This window comes from Homalodisca vitripennis, chromosome 1 (genome assembly GCF_021130785.1).
Source record: "Homalodisca vitripennis isolate AUS2020 chromosome 1, UT_GWSS_2.1, whole genome shotgun sequence".
NCBI classification, from domain to species: domain Eukaryota; kingdom Metazoa; phylum Arthropoda; class Insecta; order Hemiptera; family Cicadellidae; genus Homalodisca; species Homalodisca vitripennis.
In genome coordinates, this window is record NC_060207.1 from 116,984,910 (window position 1) to 116,994,696 (window position 9,787).

The following is a 9,787-nucleotide window of genomic DNA, read 5'->3' on the forward strand; positions in this document are numbered from 1 at the left end:
TAAAAACAAAAGTAAAAAACCTCCCAATTGAATTTTACGTACAGTTAACAGAGTCTAATCATATTTAGAGCAAAATTCAGTGTTTGAGATAGTCATTGTCTGAAGGTTGTATACGGAACTAAAAAGTTTTGTTAATTTCATAGGAATATCGACAAACACAAATAATTTTAAAATCAATAACAAAAGTGTGTTCCGTTACATTTTTATAGTTGCTATTGCATCACAGCATAACTTCTGATGTCCTGTTCAAACAGCCAGTGTACCATCAGTCATTTATGTGCTGTAATATTGTGCTTTATCTATTTTTCATACGTAAAAAGTTAAATAATGCCGTCTACATTTACAAGAAGGTAAAGGTGTGTAATAAGTAAACAGCTGAGATATAGTAATAAGCCTAGTAGTTTATAGAGATTTTACAACATTTTTTAGATTGAATACTGTACCTAACTGTACCTATATTCGGTTCGTTAATATTTTTGTTCAAATAATGAACGAAACAGTAGCGTATACAGTACAGAGGCACAAACCTATCAACTCATATGTCATGGTTTAGATCAACCTCGTGTTTTCTAATAATTATGTATTAAAAATATTTGTGTTTTCAAAAAGAACATAAACTTCAATAGTTTCTTTGTAGGATTTGATTAAACATAATATTATGATCATCTTCTTAGTGTCGTACATAAAGCAGCGATCTTATGCTGTATTTTATAATATGAACTAGTTGTCTCATGTATTCATTTGTATGATCTGTATGACTGATGGGGACACATACATATCGGGTTCCAGCTGTGATAAAACTTTCTAAAAATGCAAGATATATTAACAAAACGAGCAATAGAAAATACCTGGTTAGAAATCCAAGAATCGATTCGATGCAAGAGCCCACGCTCCACCGCCGCACTGTTAAACAGATATATCTCGGTTGAGTAGGAGCTTTGACTTTAAATCTAACATCCGTGAGTAACAAGTGGCAGAAACTTTGTTCATTAAAGCTATATAACCCATTATAATCCTATAGTAAATTTTCTCACATACCTGCGACTTCCCCTGCAATTTCTATGCAACATTCCTTGTACTTGTTTGAACAGATCACACGATTTCACTAACACTTGAACAATATTATATTAATGTAGAGGACCTCTAAAGTCGATGTTCATGGCTTTCTTAGTGAAACCACTTGTGATGTAATATGATAGGGTCCTATGATATTTTTAAATTAAATTAGTCACATATAATGCCTCAGGTACAAATTTTCAGTATCTATGATTAAGAGTATCATAGGTTAAGTGAAATTATTAGTAATTCTTATCTCAGGTTTTGCACTTCTAGTTTAATTGATTATATTTCGGGTACCATATTTTGCCCCATTTTCTAGATGGCTCACAACTCTAACTTTTCGATTGGCATCAAAAATGTTAGCATTGGGTGCAATATCTTTCATAGACTATTACATAATAAAAGGTGGAAGTAACTGTGATCCAGCTGTATTAAAATGGCTTTATGTTTTCTCCATAAGAACAATGTTGAATCTCAACCACTATTATGCCCTGATTTTTGGTTCTCGGTTCATGGAGACGTCTCGGTTTAAAGATATGATAAATGTTAATCCAAACACATTATTTTCGTTTAAATTTTATACTTTATGAAAATTTAAGCGTCGAAGTAAACATGTTTGATATTTTTTCCAGATTTACTAATAAAATTACAAAAGAACTCAAAAACTTTGAAGTAAGCATTAATAATATCGTTAAAATGAGACATTTCATAATGTTCTGTGGTTACAAATAAGGGCGTAAAGAGGTTTGAGGTTTAACATTGTTTTATGAGATTAAAATCAAGCTGACCACCAGTACAACCGGCACTTAATAAAAATGTACCGCTCTTAAATCAATATTCATATTTTAATCCTACGTTTTAACAGTAAAATATAATAGAACTGCACATAGACCTAATAGTAATAGTTTTATAAATATAATCTTGCTAAAGGATTTTATTATTTTCTTATACGGTATGGTGGGTTCTCATAGACCTCCTATTGAACACAAGTTGACTAGAACTTGTGCACGCAAAGTAGCCTAATCACTTACCTTGTGCGTTGTGCTGATTATTGCCTTGTCATGGTGATAACTCAGATTACCATTATCACACGTCAGGCTGTAAACACTTTAAAACCCTCTCGCTCTAAGATTACTTGCAGGCTCTGACAATTTACATTGACAAGTTTATATAACCGTCAAGTAATCATGACTAACTAACGAGATCATTACATCACTGGAGAGACGACATTTTAAAACGCGGTCGTAGATACAATATTAAACAAACTATCCTACTGTATATTTCTCAAAAGAAAGAAATAAAGACATCATTTATATTTACGTTCCACATAAAACCATCCTTTATTGATGTGTCTTTAAAACTTTTACATATCGAGATTTAATTTAGAATAATAAAAATAAATTGTATCACTGCCCATTACGTAAATTAATAACTAAATATTACCAACGATTGTCTAACAAGGATTATTCTCTGGCGGTTGATCTGGGTAGACTGCTTTTCTACTACCTCCCGTATAAAAGACTTTAAATATGATCTTCACAGCCCCCTTTTACATCAACGAGGCTTCTGCTTAGTCTCTGCTTGCTGTGTAGGTGGACAATCGTCCATTCTTTGCTAACACTGGATCCAGACTGGATTATCAAAGCCGGAAACAACACCAAATGAAATGACAATCTATTACTCGAATACAAAATCAATAATTATTAGCCTACTAAGTGTGTCACAAACCTTTGTAGCCGATAGAACTCATCATTCCAAACAGCAAGTCACAATTGAGAGGCATCATATATTTGTTGATTCCGACTTATACAAGCGTACTTTTAAAGTTGTCGTGCTCGCTTATGCGTTGACGGATTTCGTTTTAAAAAAGTACCGCTAAATTTTTATAAATATTATAAAATAATTATCATTTTGAAAGTTTTTAAATTGATACAAAACTACTGATGACTTTCAACTAACAAAATCTTTGTTGCCCATGACTTGTGCAAGCAAACCAAAAGTGAATATACTTGCTTGTGCGTTGATGGATTTCGTTGAAACAAGTAGCCTACCGTTAGAATTTTTCTGAAAATAGCAAAATATTTGAAATTTTGTATATGTTTTATAACTATATTGTTTTTTTTTTTTTTTTTTATTTGACCAGTGTCGTTTTAAATCTTTCTCTGATCTTGATTTTTCTTATATTTATCTCTACGGCGATCCTAGCAAAAGTTGTGGGCTAAAAACTCCTTACATCTAAGGGTGTAAATTAAGTCCTGATACACCTGGATGTATTCCAAACAAATTGAGATATCAATTTACAACCTTCATCATAGTTCTAAATTACTTTTTTGCATGTTTTTAGGGTAATACAAATTTGAGAATAAATTTAAATTTTCAAATTGCAACCCCTATCTTGTGACATGTCATACTGAAGTCGTAAGGCTGTATATTGATATCTCAATCCATTTGTTATATATCCAGGCGTATCAGGACTTAATTTACACCCTGTATAAAACCATTTGTACCCTCTCTAATGATTTGGCCGACCTAGATACAAATTGACAGCAATGTGACCTAGAAATTCACGGGTTGAAAGTGGCCGGTGATGCGAAGGAGGAAACATTCGCTACATACTCCAAAACTAAAATATGTACATCGGTGTGAACTACAAGCCTGTAGACAGTCATCAGTCGCACCATCTTCAGGCAGAGGAGAGATGGAAACCTCCAACAGTCATCCTCTTTCTCGAGACCTATGGCTGACAAAGATAGTAACGCGTATTTTAACGAAACCCTATGTCCCCAGTACAGACAATTGCTTAAATAGGCTAAACTTAGAGCTTAGCCTTATGGCTATAGATTTGTTTGGCTTAGTGGCTGAAGGCTACTGGTAAAAAGAGCAACATGACAATAACATGATGTGTTAGAGATTAAAACTTGGAACAATCTCAATAAGAAAAAGTAAACTTAAATCTGATAGATGTAGCCAGCCTAATAGTGTTAGAACTCTTGAACCTGCGATAATTTACTGTGATAACGTTTTTCTTACCTACTATTAGAGCGGTTTCATGTATTGTTTTGTCCATTTACCACTTTTTGATTAGTAACGAAAATGATATTTGTTCAGGTAGCACGTATATATGATTTTCTTTTTATTGCTGTTAATATTTGTTTTTAATACTCGTATTTACCTATACTGCTGTAGTTAATAGACTAGGCCTTTAATATAATTAATTAGTTAATTACTTATACTTTATAATATGAGACCGTCTTAGCAGCCTTTGGTTTCGATAAGGCAGGCCTATATTGGACCACACGAGAAAACAAATTAGATTAGGAAGTTTGTCCAAATCGTGCATTGATCATGTATATTATTTTTATAAAGGCCATTGAAAAGAATATTTACCAGTGTAATAAATATAAACGTACCTGATCATTACTCTATAGTGGCTAGGGTGGAACTGGCAGGATGAAGGGATGGAGACCGAAGAACAGAGTATATTAGTTGGCTATATGAAAAACAAAAAAAATATTACGCTGTTATAAAAATGTAAATGAAGACTCTTATACACACATCAAGAAATTTTCTTCCGTCTCGTTAGAAATACGATCTCGGTCTTCTCCGTCGTCAGATTCAGGCCGTGCTCACCTATCCAGGCCAGCACATACAGCATGACAGTCGAGCACCCATTTTGCCTCGTCGAAGGTATTCGCAGTGATTAGCGCGGCAATATCGTCCACGTATTCCATGAGAAAGGTCCCTTTAGGCATCTCCATTTGGAGGATCCCGTCGAAGGTGATGTGCCACATGTCCGGTTCTAGGATCAAGCCCTACGCAGCTCCTACTGTGATCTCCTTCCAGCGCAATCCGTTGATTAATATAAGTCAATTCACTATCCCTGAGATAGCATTTTCAGGAGGTAGGCAAGAATGTGGAAATCGTCTCCAAAGCGTGGGAAGATATTAGACATTAAGAATATGTTATTAAATTACTCTGATGTTAAACCATCCGTTATATACATCCATATAGGTTGTAATAACTTAAGAAAGAGGTTCAGAGGAGGACCAGGATACAATAGAGAGTATGGAAAGCGGGAAGCCCTTCATAGTATGGAATACCTGTTTTACACTGCTAATAAGTGTTTTTCAAATTCTAAAATGTTGCTTAGCAGAATATTATTTCGGCTTGATATTAGCTTAATATCATTACATGACCTCAATTCACAATTTGAAATCGTGAGTATACATTTCGATGTGACATATATTGAAGCACACGGTCATGTTAGCAGGAAGGACCTCACATCGTGACGGGTTTCACTTCAACAGAAGATGTATTTATTTATTTCAACGATTTCCCATTACACAGACTAAACACAATATTGTGAGTTTAATACATGTAATATAGTAGGTAAAGACAATAAAAGTTTAAAATAGTAAACTTGTAGGTTTAATTTAATTAAAACTACTTGATAGAAAAAAGGTTCAAATGAGTGCAATCAAATAATTATAAAGAACAGGAAAAGTACAGTACTCTAAGAACAAAAAATAATAACAAAAACGTGAAACAATAAATTATTACTCGCTTGAGTTCACTGGTTGTGAACACTGTTTCTGATGTTCTGTGGTCTCCGAATGTAGTGTCAAATTTGTCTCGTTGTGACCATGGTGAGAAGGAATCATCCCTATACGCCCCGCTTCTCAGCCATAATCCTGAAACAGAAGGCGAAGCTGACTGCTGTGCTCGACGTGTGAGCACGGGCACATCTCAACTTTCTGGAAACTAGCTGCAAGGGGAGAACCGATGAGCGTGTTTTCAGAGGCGGCCATTTGAACAAGAGGTCGTTGAATACTGAGTTCGATGAGATGAGTTCATTGGTGGCCTATTTCTGATTCGACGTTTTTGGGGTAACGGAGAATTGGCTCCTGGTACACGCTCAGATAACTTTATTATGTCTACGTCGACTATTAAAGGAATCAAATTCTGTCCTAGTCATAAATGAGCCTACTAGAATGACAGCATTCCCGACCACTTTGTTAGACCTTATCATAGTGGACAAGTCGGTTGAGGTTAAGAGGAACGGCGTCATTGATGTTGCAAGCATATTAGACTACAAAATATGTGTGAAGTTGGACTTTTTTACTGAGACATTTTGTGCAAAAAAATCAAATACAACCAAAATTCATAAGCTACAGAGATTTCTCTAAATGTTATGTAAATTGAGCAGTTATTAGGATTTCAGAGACAAGCTGGGATGAGGTATATTAGCTGAATAATGTGGACGCCATAGAAAACTTTACATCCGCGAAAATAAAAAGTGTCTATAAAGAGTTTGTCCTAATTGCCTTTAAAAAAATAACAACAAAAATGCCACCTGGAAAAACGTAGGAATATTACGACTTACAAAAGAGAAAAATTAACGTAGAACTACTATATATTGGAATTCGAGAACAAAAAGTATTGGGGGGAAATATAGAGCACTACACAATAGATTAAATAATTTGATCTGAAAAACAAAAACAGAGTATTTTTCAAACAAATTATCCTCTACAGTATCATCTAAAGATTTACGGATCTGTTTGAGGATATGTGATTTACTTGGATAAAGATAGAATGAAAACCTTCCGCAGAATTTAAATATTAACAAATACTTTACTGAAATGTGGTCTGGAGATAATATTAATTTTGATACACTGAATTTCAGATCAAATAAAAAGAATGAAAATATTGAGAACTTTAAATTTGCTACCGTTAGAGAACATGAGATAAAGTCCACTATTCGTGAAATAAAATGAAAGGTAGTATATACAGACGAAATATCTATTCAAATGATACAGACAGCGAGTCCAGACACTTTAGGGACAATTAAATATTTAATAAATACAAATTTAATAAGCGAAGTCTTCCCTAAGGAATGGGAAAATAGTATTGTTCGCCATCTGCTTAGTCTAAGTATATCAATCTTGCCTGCCACGTCCAAGATAGTGAAAACATTGCAATCAAACAAATCGTGGGAGACATCGAAGTAAGAAAAATATTTCCAAAACTACAATCAGGATTTAGAAAGAAATCATAGTACCTAGGTACAGCACTCATAAATTTATTTAATGATATAATTGAAGCAAAAGAAAATAGCAAGGCAAGTATAGTATTCTGGTGATGCTCGAATATCCCCAAGCATTAGATTCAATAAATCATTATATTATGCTGCTAGCGAAAATGAACTATTGTGGTCTTGGCAAGGACGCAATAATGTGGATCAGATTTTACGTAGGCTATAGAAACTATATCACCAAGCTTGGAAATGATACTTCCCAGCAGGGGTGCCCAGCCCCCCCAAGGGCAATGGCGCATGCCCCCCCCCAATCCAAGTGTAATGCCCCCCCCCCAAGTACCCCAATACCCAACCCTTTAGTTTTTAACATTAGTCAGTGTATGACAATAAAATTCACATCTTACATTCTAATCTTCCAAAGGACATCATTTACCTTTGGTCTTGTGAGGAATTCTTTCTGTTTTCATTATTGTAAAAAATATATACCACTGTTTATTATCTTTTTTAGAATAGAAATAAAGTATCTTTTTGAATTTTGATATAATTTTTGACACTAGCAGTTCACCCGTTCTTTGTACGGGAGGACTAAAAAGTAGTAAACAATTATTATAGTTTTTAATATTTATATGTTTATTAAAGTACTAGATTACATCAGGAATAGCTACATGACAAATATTTTAATAGGATATTAAAAGGTCAGTAAGGGAGGCTTTGCCTTTTAAATGTTAAGGTTACTTATAAAAAGTTGAATAATAATATCATTGATAATTCTTTATTGCAAAAGAATATTGCATAGCAACTTTGCTAAACATTCATACAATTTTGGAACGTTTATAAAAAGTTAGATTCCAGCCAAAAAACCAAAAAATTGAAAAAGAATTGAAGAACTGAAGGTTAAGGTAATCAAAGGTTAAGGCAATGAAATAATAGCACTTCAATCTTCAATGTATATGTCATTTTAAACACTTTTATTTATAAGTAATTATACTGTAGTTCCAATAGCAATTATAGTCACTAGTCTAGTATGTTGCTGTCATGAAAACAATGAGATACAATTTACAGCTGATCATACAATACAATCCAAATAGTACAACATATTATAATCCAAATAGTGTTGTAAATTTTATTTCATAAAACGGCATGTATTAAAAAGTTTAATAAATGTATTAATTTAATTTTGTTTCTATTATGGTGGAGGCATCATGTTTAACAATAACCAGAGTTTTCACAAGTGAATGGAATAAACATAGCTGTAAATTAATATATAATGTTGGCAAGTTTAGGTATTCTAAATTATTATAAATTGGAACAGGTTGTTACTGATGTTGTGTTGTAGGTTGTATTTACTTTTACATTACAAGAGTAAATAACAAAAATCTAACAAAATGTATCATTAAGGGGACTTGGACAAAAAAAAATTATTTTTAACATTTATTTTTTTATTTTTTTTATTGTAGTTTGACATTTTCGGAATACAATGATATTAATATTATTATCACTCACAAAAAATTTCTAAATGCTTCAAATAAATTTTTGAAGTTGCTTCTGCAACGCCATTGACGGCTGTATCCAGTGTTGAGCTTTCTTATAGTGCTGATTTTACTGATTTATTATTTACTTACTCTTAGGTTTTGTTTCTCTATGACCTTAGCAGTTTTGACAGATGTCTGCTTGTTTTGTTATTGTAAATTGTTTGTAACCTAGCAACTTTGTTGTTCTGACAATATTTTGTTATTATTGGAAGTTGACTCAGTGTTTATAGACTTTTATTTCAAAGTGATCTTTGATAATATATAATGACTAGACCTAAAGGAATATTTAAAAAACGTACCAATAAAGGTAATAGGTTTTATAAAAGGTTACCTTCAGTTTCACCAGATGAAAACTCAACAGTTAGGCCTCGGCCTACTACTCCAAAAGTTGTAGTGCCACCCAGTTCTTCTGAGAAGAAATTAGGTAGTAGTGATGACCAAGGAAAGTCGAGTGAAGAAAAGAAGGAGAGCTCTTGGAGAGGAAGAGGAGAATGATGAACATTATGTTCCTGGAGGGTTTTAGAGCTCAAGTATTGTGAAAAACATACTTTTTATCTTTTTTTTTTGTTTTTTGCGTTTTCCCGAAAATTTTGATTTTTCACACAAATGACCCGTTTTCTCTGAAAGTACTAAAGATAACAAGCTGAAATTTTTACAGGATGTTTAGTACTTATCTATGATGCTACTGATCTACAAAGAAACAATTATAACAAGTATTGACTTATTAGGCCTCATTTTACTGGAAAATAGTCTATATTTTAGGGTTATTTTGAACTCGCTAGATAAAAAAAATCATAACTAGGCCAAACAGAGTTATAAGTTCATAAAAATAGATCAGTAGCTTTGTATAGGACCACATAGTAAGTGATAAAAATATCAGGTTGGTATCTTTATTACTTTCTAAGATAATGGGACACAAAAGTACCTAATTTAACATGGGTTTATATGGAGCGTTCAAGTCCCCTTAAATGGTTTGATTTTTGGAATAAAGATATCATCTGAACAAGTACATTTTGTAAATTATATCTACTAATACCAATAACAATAACAACTTTTACAAAAAAGAAAAAAGTAATAAAACATTACAATAGTTACTTGATTACTGTGTGGTAAATAGGGTGTAAATTTGAAAGGTTGAAATTGGCTTCATTTGATACTTTTC